This window comes from Bidens hawaiensis, unplaced genomic scaffold, assembly GCF_021521415.1.
Source record: "Bidens hawaiensis isolate Kalapana, Puna unplaced genomic scaffold, B.hawaiensis_p1.1 tig00003141_1, whole genome shotgun sequence".
Lineage (NCBI taxonomy): Eukaryota > Viridiplantae > Streptophyta > Magnoliopsida > Asterales > Asteraceae > Bidens > Bidens hawaiensis.
In genome coordinates this window covers 1,789,907-1,800,388 of record NW_027491170.1, presented here as the reverse complement: position 1 = coordinate 1,800,388, position 10,482 = coordinate 1,789,907, and the positions used below count along the sequence as shown (strand labels likewise).

General features: G+C 42.3%; 1 pseudogene across 1 annotated transcript; it reads right to left on the bottom strand.

Annotated features, from left to right (window-relative positions):
- Positions 1-208: 208 nt before the first annotated feature.
- LOC143622485 (UDP-glycosyltransferase 74G1-like) lies at positions 209-10,074 on the bottom strand (annotated as a pseudogene). The gene is made up of 4 exons (XR_013151714.1): positions 9,928-10,074; positions 4,488-5,066; positions 2,646-3,191; positions 209-659 (listed from the first exon to the last, which is right to left on the bottom strand). The product of XR_013151714.1 is annotated as a UDP-glycosyltransferase 74G1-like (transcript).
- Between the last annotated feature and the right edge of the window lie 408 nt (positions 10,075-10,482).

Genomic DNA, 10,482 nt, shown 5'->3' with positions numbered 1-10,482 from the left:
ACCAAAAACCAACCATAATATTTTAGAAATAATTTAAAGCAAGATTAATTATAATGGTGAACAACAATAGTTTAAGAATTTCGATCACCACTCATCTATTAATGTCGGCCGAACTAAATTTCGCCAAGAAACCTTCGTGTCATACCTTCCAAATACCTTCGTGTCACACCATGAAGTTTGATTAGTAAAACTAGTGTTTGCTACCAAGTCTTCGACAATCATCAAATCAATAAGCATGGATTGAATAAAGCTCTCATAGCATGTAAAATAACAATACGATAGAATATGGCTAGGGTTTATTGTTACAAAAAAAAAATGACTTCTTGCAATAAAATAGGAAACACCAAAATAATAAATTCGCCGTCTTGGGTTAATCTAGCTAAAAAGGCTAGTTGATAGCAAATACAAAATTAGTCGAATACGAGTTATTATGCTATCAGAACAATTAAAATAAACGCCAACTTACCTGTCTCGTTTCAGGTCACAGACAAATTCATCAATATCCTTGTCAGAGCTCCCACCTTCATCAACAGCTACTTTAGCCAATTCCCTCCATTTTGCCGCATTCTTTCGTGCAATGACTCCGTTTTCGTCCTCCATAATCTTCTTTATACATGATACTAGATTTCCTCTTCTTACTATCCCATTCTTGTCACACCCTCAAAATCTACTAACGGAGTTTTACCGTCAGAGGGTGTGACCTAACAGGATCGGATTCATTAGTTATAATCAAACCATAAAACAAAGTTTTCAAACCACGAAAACGTTTACGAGTAATTAAATGCGGAAGCGTAAAAACCATGAAATAAATGTTGCGTCACGCAGGACGACTTAAACCAAATGATAACAGTTTTAAAAAAATAGTTTGCATAACAAAAGCGTTTCAAGCAATGCATGATCCTATACCGCGCGCCCGCCTCGGCTACCTGAGAATAACATACTAAAAGTGTCAACACGAGGTTGGTGAGTTCACAAGTTTATATAAAATAAAGCGTTTAGCATTTTGCGTTCAACGTTTTGGTCAAAAAATAACAATTAACTAGCAACTAGCACTTTTCATGCATTTTCACAAAGTTCGGCAGTTAACTTTACCGAGACAGAATTCTACTTGAAAGATTATACTATTTCACCGATCATAACATCTCAATTAATTCATCAAAAATCATCACAAAAGCATACATGTATTAGGTTTCCAGAACATGTTTTATTTTATTTTTATTCCACATAGGTTTCTCACAATGATCAAAACATTACAGCAAACTCATAACAGTCAAATTCATGCGCAACAGAATGTTATTTGAAATTCCCGTTAAATGAAAAATCCAACAGATGCAAGACCACTTGGGTTAGGTTCCTAACTCAATACGTCAACTTCCAGAAGTGGAACTAACCCAATTGGTCTCTTAGTTCATGAGATATAATATTTACAAAACAATCTAACAGCAGGTCTAACAACTCAGCTTTGCACAACGTTTTTTGTAAAATCATAAAGGTTAACTTTTACACGTCCAAAAATTGCAAATTTATATTCTTTAGAAACTAGACTCAACCTAGTTTACTGTAGTATCAATAATCTCAACCAATTCTTACATTAACATTTAGTTACAGTTGTCTAATCATAACTTACAATCTGTCCAGTACCAGTTTTGACCTTTAATCGCATTTAAATCGTTTGACCAACCAAAACACCTCCAAATTAGGCATGGTTGGACTTTCTGAAAACTAGACTCAGAGTACTACCTTGTAGACTCATAATTAGCTCAGCTTGCTTATATACTCAACAAGTTACACACCGTTCAATTTTAACAATCACTGCGGTCAAAATCAGCAAGCATAAACAATCATCTAACATGCATCCTAAGCATATGACATAACTCAAAACACGCAATAAACATTATTAATCATAAAAATCAGTAGTAACCCTTTAGGGTTTATAAACAATTAATGATTCATCAATCTTTCACCGTTCAAAATCACATATGACTATCAATATCAATCACTAACACATAATCAATCATCCTCTAGCCATAATCAATCATAAAACACTTAATATATGATACTCAATAGTTAGGGTTTCATATATATACCTTAAAAACGCAGAGATAACCAAGAGAAACGTGAGAGGTGCTTAGAAACGAGTGTAGGATGCTCCGATTATGAAGAATCAAGCTTTAACGGGTGTGATATGTGTGTGTGTGAGGCTGCCGATCGCGAGAGAGGGGAGGGGGAGGGCTGCCGTCGGGTAGAGTGAAAGAGAGAAGAGAGAGTTAGGGTTTATTATTATTAGTAATAATAACATGTTACATCTAGGTCCCTCAACTACCTATTTATCACTTTTCTAGCTTAAATTAACTCGTTTGCATCTTGAGTTAGCGTTTTATACAATGTTATCACATAACACATAAGTCTAACACATAATTATCACATAATTATTGTTTTGACGTTTTTCGTTTATTCACCAATGGTTTGCGTCAATTCGTTTGCGTTTCGGTGCAATTCCCGAAAGACTACACATGTAGTAACTGTCAAGCGTCATTTAAACCCTAGTTTAAATGTAATGAGGTGTGCGTTATAGATTCAATGATCTTAAGTTTGAATTGACGGAGTTGAGTTAACGGAGTTAACCTGAAATTGACGATTGTCACAATTCTCGTCCGCCTTAACTCTCACTCCAACACCCCAAATTTCATCTAGACACTTGGCATTAGTAATTTGATCTGTCCATTGAGGCATTGCCACAACGGGGACTCCCATGCATAGTTCTTCGAGAGTCGAGTTAAACCCACAATGTGTGACAAAGCATCCTATTAATTCATGTGCTAGCACATCTAGTTGTGCACACCATGCCACAATCAAACCCTTTCCAGTTTTAAGTTCTTTTACAAAATCTTTTGGAAGCTTATCCTCTTCTTTAGCCCTAACAATCCACAAGAAATAAACATTGCTGTCGCTCAATCCCCATGCAATTTCTTCCATTTGTTCGAGTCCAAGTTTTGCATACTCCCGAATGATAGGTAAACAACTGAGTTCTTTGGCTTATCATTTAGCCAATTCTTGCATTCGTTATAGTCTGCTTTGAAGAAATTGAACCCGTAATCTTTGTCATCTATTATTCGTTTGTCAAGGTACATTGATGGAATTGTTGGCCCAATTGCTTTCAAGTTCCACATCTTTCTCATCCAGTTTATCACCTAAAAATTTAAAACCGGATCATGCAGATCACACAAATGTGTTTGTATAATAATAATTAAGAAGTTTTTTTTAATAAATAGTTTTTTTTCTCACAAAAACTTCGATTTACGGGTCTGTAGTTTTTAATTACTTTTTTCTTTTGAAATTCATTTAGATATTTTTAATAATAATATGAAATATTAAGTACTTTTTATCAGTTTATGTATATCCAAGTAAAACTAAGTAAACAATTTTGTTTTATTTTTTTGATTCGATATTTGTTTTACTTTGTATTGAAATCAAGTTGTATGTAAACTATTGACTTCCATTTTCTCATTTGAAAGTTAAGCATCCGTGGCACATATATTTCTGAATTCATAAACATGTTAGAGTAAACTTCATGACCTATCAATTAGTTTAATTAAACGAGTCAGCCCGCTACCTTTTGTGACCCGCTTAAGCCATTTGCTATAACTCATAAACCTAACTGATATGTTTACAACTTGATTATCGATTACGAAAGCCAATCCATTAACTTGGTTGACCGATTCATGTTAAGACTATATTTCAAAATGTTTACAGGTTTCACAAAATACAAAATATGAATATTGTTTAAATTAAATAATTCAACCCACCAACCCACTTAACTATCAAACACCCTATTGGATAACTTCCACCGAAGATACGTATTGGAATTCGCCATTCGGAAGCATTCACTTGCAAAGAAATGGGACCCACTTGTTGGGGAGATAACAACCTTTCCTCTTTGAACATTGAATAAATGAGCATTTTGGAAATGTTCATTTTTCAAAGCAAAGAGCCAAAGAGTTAAGAGTTGAGCATTTTGGACGTATTCATTTTTCAAAGAAAAGAGTTAAGTTATATGTGGCCCTACTATACTATATAATATGCATAATCAAAATAAATAACTAATATTATTATTTGAATTAATTTCTTGAGTTCCCACTAAGAGTATAAACAAGTCAATTCATTTGTGAGTTACTCAAACTCAACTCATAAAAACCTCGAATCTATTTGAGTTTAAGCGAGCTCGAGCTCAGCTCATGAGCCTAAACGAGCCATTCATATAAAGAAATTTTACTTAATAGAGCTCATGAGCTTTAAAAATAGAGCATGAAATGAACCGAGTTTGAGCTCAAGCTCGCTGTAAGCTAAATGAGCCGAGCTCAAGCTTAGTCGAGCTCATACTCGGCTAGTTTAATTAAATCCCTAGTTCCAATTTCAACTAATTGCAAAAGTTCAATATAATTTTCACAGAAAAAGAAAATGAATAACAAAAATGAAGCAAAACCTACCTCTTCCTCAAGTTGATAGAAACTAGTTGTAAACACCCAACGTGCTTGATCAATATTAACAAACTGACTAAACACAGTCTGAGACCACCCCGGGTACGCTCCATGATCTTGCACAAAAGATGGTGTCTCCCAACGCTCAACCGGTGGCAACCCTGGGACCGAAACCGGTCCAACCGGTGGCAAAGAAATCAAACCCTTATGAACATGATAATATATATTGTTCACACTACAAGCTTGAGTGAAAAATGCACCACTATCAATTCCAAACTCCTTAGCCACATCCAAAGCCCAAATAAGCATGGAATCATAAACAATTGCATTAATAATATTCCCCTCACTTTGATGGTTCTTGATCAAGTCACCTAGTGTTTTTGATCCGGTTTCCTTAAATGTTTTGACGTAGGATTCGGGGCTATCGGCTGTTGCGAACCCGCCTTCATTGAAACCGTCCGAAATGGTTTTGATGTCAATGGAAGTGGTGGTGTTGTGTTGGAGGGTGGTGTTTAAGAGGTAAATGGTTGTGACAAGTGTTGGTTTGACTCCTTTGGAGAGTAAGCGTTTGGCAAATTGGATGATAGGTGTCGAAGCACGAAATGAATCTGACCTGATCCAAGACGATGCTTTCACGGATTTCGAGATGAACGAACCACGCCTTGGTGTTCTCCTCCGGCTGCTCCAGATCTGCGATGGCATTTGGGGGTGTGGAGGTGACCGCTAAGATGATCTTGAAGATCTCTTGTTCACAGACACAAAAACTGGTGGTGGCACTTATTGAGCATGACCTTTTGATAAGGAGGTGAAGACCTCCTTATATAGAGAGCCTCATGGCCACCATCATGGTACCCTAATGGGCCTAGCCCAATTAGGGTTACCTCCACAAACCCCCTCAGCCCAATAACATATGTATTAGCCCATATAATAAAATAAACCAAATATAATAAATTTAGGATTGTAAAACCGGGTTTAATACCATACCCCTACAATCCCCCCCAAGTCCAGCGTTGCTCCTGGGCGCGCAAGCGCTTAGGTGGAGCGCTGGACTTTATAAGGTGTTAGGGCGGTTTTTTTTTTCCCTTTTATTCGGCCTTATCTTTATTGTCTTGAGTTTTGGGAGATTTTCTCCATGATGGTGACGCGTTGTGGTCCTTATGATAATGATGGTGTCGAGTTATAAGGATAATAAAGCTTGCGCATGAGGTGACTTACGAGCTATAAGGATAATAAAGCTTGCGCGTGAGGCGACTTACGAGCTATAAGGATAATAAAGCTTGCGCGTGAGGCGACTTACGAGCTATAAGAATAGTAAAGCTTGCGCGCGAGAGGCGTCTTACGAGCTAAGAATAATAAAGCTTGCGCGCGAGAGGCGTCTTACTAGCTGAGAATAATAAAGTCTGCGCGCGAGAGGCGTCTTACGAGCTGAGAATAATAAAAGCCTGCGTGCGAGAGGCGTCTTACGAGCTAAGAGTAGTAAAGCATGCGCGCGTGAGGCGTCTTACGAGCTGTAAATAATAAAGCCTGCGCGCGAGAGGCGTCTTACGAACTATAAGAATAATAAAGTCTGCGCGCGAGAGGCGTCTTACGAGCTGAGAATAATAAAAGCCTGCGCGCGAGAGGCGTCTTACGAGCTAAGAGTAGTAAAGCCTGCGCGCGAGAGGCGTATTACGAGCTGTAAATAATAAAGCCTGCGCGCGAGAGGCGTCTTACGAGCTATAAGAATAATAAAGTCTGCGCGCGAGAGGCGTCTTACGAGCTGAGAATAATAAAAGCCTGCGCGCGAGAGGCGTCTTACGAGCTGAGTAGTAAAGCCTGCGCGCGAGAGGCGTCTTACGAGCTGTAAATAATAAAGCCTGCGCGCGAGAGGCGTCTTACGAGCTATAAGAATAATAAAGCCTGCGCGCGAGAGGCGTCTTACGAGCTGAGAATAATAAAGTCTGCGCGCGAGAGGCGTCTTACGAGCTGAGAATAATAAAAGTGTGCGCGCGAGAGGCGTCTTACGAGCTGAGAATAATAAAAGCCTGCGCGCGAGAGGCGCCTTACGAGCTAAGAGTAGTAAAGCCTGCGCGCGAGAGGCGTCTTACGAGCTGTAAAAAATAAAGCCTGCGCGCGAGAGGCGTCTTACGAGCTATAAGAATAATAAAGCCTGCGCGTGAGAGGCATCTTACGAGCTAAGAGTAGTAAAGCCTGCGCGCGAGAGGCGTCTTACGAGCTGTAAATAATAAAGCCTGCGCGCGAGAGGCGTCTTACGAGCTGAGAATAATAAAAGCCTGCGCGCGAGAGGCGTCTTACGAGCTGTCAATAATAAAGCCTGCGCGCGAGAGGCGTCTTACGAGCTATAAGAATAATAATTGAGCTGGCGCGTGAGGCTACTTACGAGCTGTAGAAATAATGAAGCCTGCGCGCGAGAGGCGTCTTACAAGCTATAATAATAACTGAGCTGGCGCGTGAGGCGACTTACGAGCTGTAGAAATAATGAAGCCTGCGCGCGAGGCGTCTTACGAGCTATAATAATAATTGAGCTGGCGGGTGAGGCGACTTACGAGCTGTAGAAATAATGAAGCCTGCGCGCGAGGCGTCTTACGAGCTATAATAATAATTTAGCTGGCGCGTGAGGCGACTTACGAGCTGTAGAAATAATGAAGCCTGCGCGCGAGGCGTCTTACGAGCTATAATAATAACTGAGCTGGCGCGTGAGGCGACTTACGAGCTGTAGAAATAATGAAGCCTGCGCGCGAGGCGTCTTACGAGCTGTAATAATAATTGAGCTGGCGCGTGAGGCGACTTACGAGCTGTAGAAATAATGAAGCCTGCGCGCGAGGCGTCTTACGAGCTATAATAATAATTGAGCTGGCGCGTGAGGCGACTTACGAGCTGTAGAAATAATGAAGCCTGCGCGCGAGGCGTCTTACGAGCTATAATAATAACTGAGCTGGCGCGTGAGGCGACTTACGAGCTGTAGAAATAATGAAGCCTGCGCGCGAGGCGTCTTACGAGCTGTAATAATAATTGAGCTGGCGCGTGAGGCGACTTACGAGCTGTAGAAATAATGAAGCCTGCGCGCGAGGCGTCTTACGAGCTATAATAATAATTGAGCTGGCGCGTGAGGCGACTTACGAGCTGTAGAAATAATGAAGCCTGCGCGCGAGGCGTCTTATGAGCTATAATAATAATTGAGCTAGCGCGTGAGGCGACTTACGAGCTGTAGAAATAATGAAGCCTGCGCGCGAGGCGTCTTACGAGCTGTAATAATAATTGAGCTGGCGCGTGAGGCGACTTACGAGCTGTAGAAATAATGAAGCCTGCGCGCGAGGCGTCTTACGAGCTATAATAATAATTGAGCTGGCGCGTGAGGCGACTTACGAGCTGTAGAAATAATGAAGCCTGCGCGCGAGGCGTCTTACGAGCTGTAATATGATGATGACTGGCCCAAAAGGGCCTCTTCTGCGCAGGACAACTGTCCTGGCTTGTCTTCAAAATAGTGGAGGCACAAATGGTGCTCGCGCGGCTCATAGCCGAACCTTTAAGTATGGCGCGTAGCCATATGGGATATTGTGAGGATTCCCAACCTTTAAGTATGGCGCGTAGCCATATGGGATATTATGAGGGTCCCCAACCTTTAAGTGGGCTAAGGCCCTGAGCTAAGGCTCATATTATTGGGCTAAGGCCCTGACGTTTTAGAGTTAAGACTCGTTAACGCGTTTGAGCTTGAAGCTCGCGCATGTATGTTTTACTTCGCTTTATTTTTGTTTTGATGTCAATACAATGTTGTCATATTGCTCAAAATTAATAAAGGGAAGTGTGAAACATGTATGCAAAAGGTAATAGAATACACATTAGGCGAATGAGTACAATCATGGTTGTTCTTATCCTGACTTGGATTAGACTGTTCATTTGTCGTCGCTTACGCGCGGCTCGCGCAAAGTCTCCTTTGTTCTCACGCGCAGATGTGGTGCTTGAGCGTGCACGATGCGTGAGCATCTGATATGCATGAGCATACGTGAAGCCCAATGACATATGATGCGTGAGCATAGGAGATGCGTGAGCATGTGATATGCGTGAGCATATGTGGTATGCGTGAGCATACGTTGACGCGTGTGAGCATGCGTGATGCGTGAGCATATGTGGCATGCGTGAGCATATGGCGTAGAGTAATCGCCGGGAGCGCGCATGCAACCCGCTGTGGCGTAGAGTAATCGTCGGGGGCGCGTGCGACCCGCTGTGGCGTAGAGTAATCGCCGGGGGCGCGCATGCGACCCGCTGTGGTGTAGAGTAATCGCCTGGGCGCGCATGCAACCCGCTGTGGCGTAGAGATCGCCTGGGCACGCGTGCGACCCGCTGTGGCGTAGAGTAATCGCCTGGGCGCGCGTGCGACCCGCTGTGGCGTAGAGTAATCGCCTGGGCGCGCGTGCGACCCGCTGTGGCGTAGAGTAATCGCCTGGGCGCGCGTGCGACCCGCTGTGGCGTAGAGTAATCGCCTGGGCGCGCGTGCGACCCGCTGTGGCGTAGAGTAATCGCCTGGGCGCGCGTGCGACCCGCTGTGGCGTAGAGTAATCGCCTGGGCGCGCGTGCGACCCGCTGTGGCGTAGAGTAATCGCCTGGGCGCGCGTGCGACCCGCTGTGGCGTAGAGATCGCCGGGAGCGCGTATGCGACCCGCTGTGGCGTAGAGTAACCGCCTGGGCGTGCGTGCGACCCGCTGTGGCGCGTATGATCCAAAGGTTTTGAATATCCACATCAGGTAGGTTTTATGTAAAACCAACAGATCTGATAGGGTTTATAAACCTATGAATATGAGGTGTGGCTCCTGCTCGAACGAACCCAGATCTGAAAACACAGATCTAAGGGTTTTCCCCAAAAGCTCGGTGGTTCCTTCCTGTATATTTCCTGATCTGGAAGTATTTTTAGATCTACGGATTTTTGGATTTCCGTAGAACATATCTGAAAGAAGAAACCGTAGATCCGAGATATTGATGAACAGATCGGAGGGCGGAGCAGAGAGGCAAGTGTGGTTTATTGCCGTCCCACGGATGGCGCCAATGTCGAAGCACGAAATGAATCTGACCTGATCCAAGACGATGCTTCCACGGATTTCGAGATGAACGAACCACGCCTTGGTGTTCTCCTCCGGCTGCTCCAGATCTGCGATGGCATTTGGGGGTGTGGAGGTGACAGCTAAGATGATCTTGAAGATCACTTGTTCACAGACACAAAAACTGGTGGTGGCACTTATTGAGCATGACCTTTTGATAAGGAGGTGAAGACCTCCTTATATAGAGAGCCTCATGGCCACCATCATGGTACCCTAATGGGCCTAGCCCAATTAGGGTTACCTCCACAAACCCCCTCAGTCCAATAACATATGTATTAGCCCATATAATAAAATAAACCAAATATAATAAATTTAGGATTGTAAAACCGGGTTTAATACCATACCCCTACAATAGGATTTATGTGGCCTTGTGAAGGGTAGGGGATGAGTAGAACATGTGGTGGTTTGTTGATGTTATGGTGTTTTGCCATTGTTGGTATGTAGGAGAAGGTTTGATAGTTGAAGGTTACTAAAGGTTTGTTGTGTGGTTGTAAAATGGACATGTATTGGTGTGGCCAACTCTTGTTGTGATAACAATATATTAAATACGTTGTTTGACTGATAAAAACACTTTTAAATTTAATTATTGTTGATAGGAGATCAAATAGAATTTTGTTTTAACTACTCTTTTAAATTTATTTTTTTAATGACAAAAACTAGGCAAATATCAAACTATCACCACATTTCTTTTTTTTAAACAACTTTTCTTTTATTTAGACTATCGCACTCTTTTAATTTAAAGAGTTTTGTTATCCTACTCTGATCAGACTATGTTGCTTTAACTAGGTCACACTGCTTCAGAGTTTGGCTTGGGCGTTCCTCCGGTAAACCATACCGCCGACTGCCACTTGACAGTCGTGCCACCACAAGAGCAGAACTCCCTAGCGTAACACACGGTGGGACAAAAACTC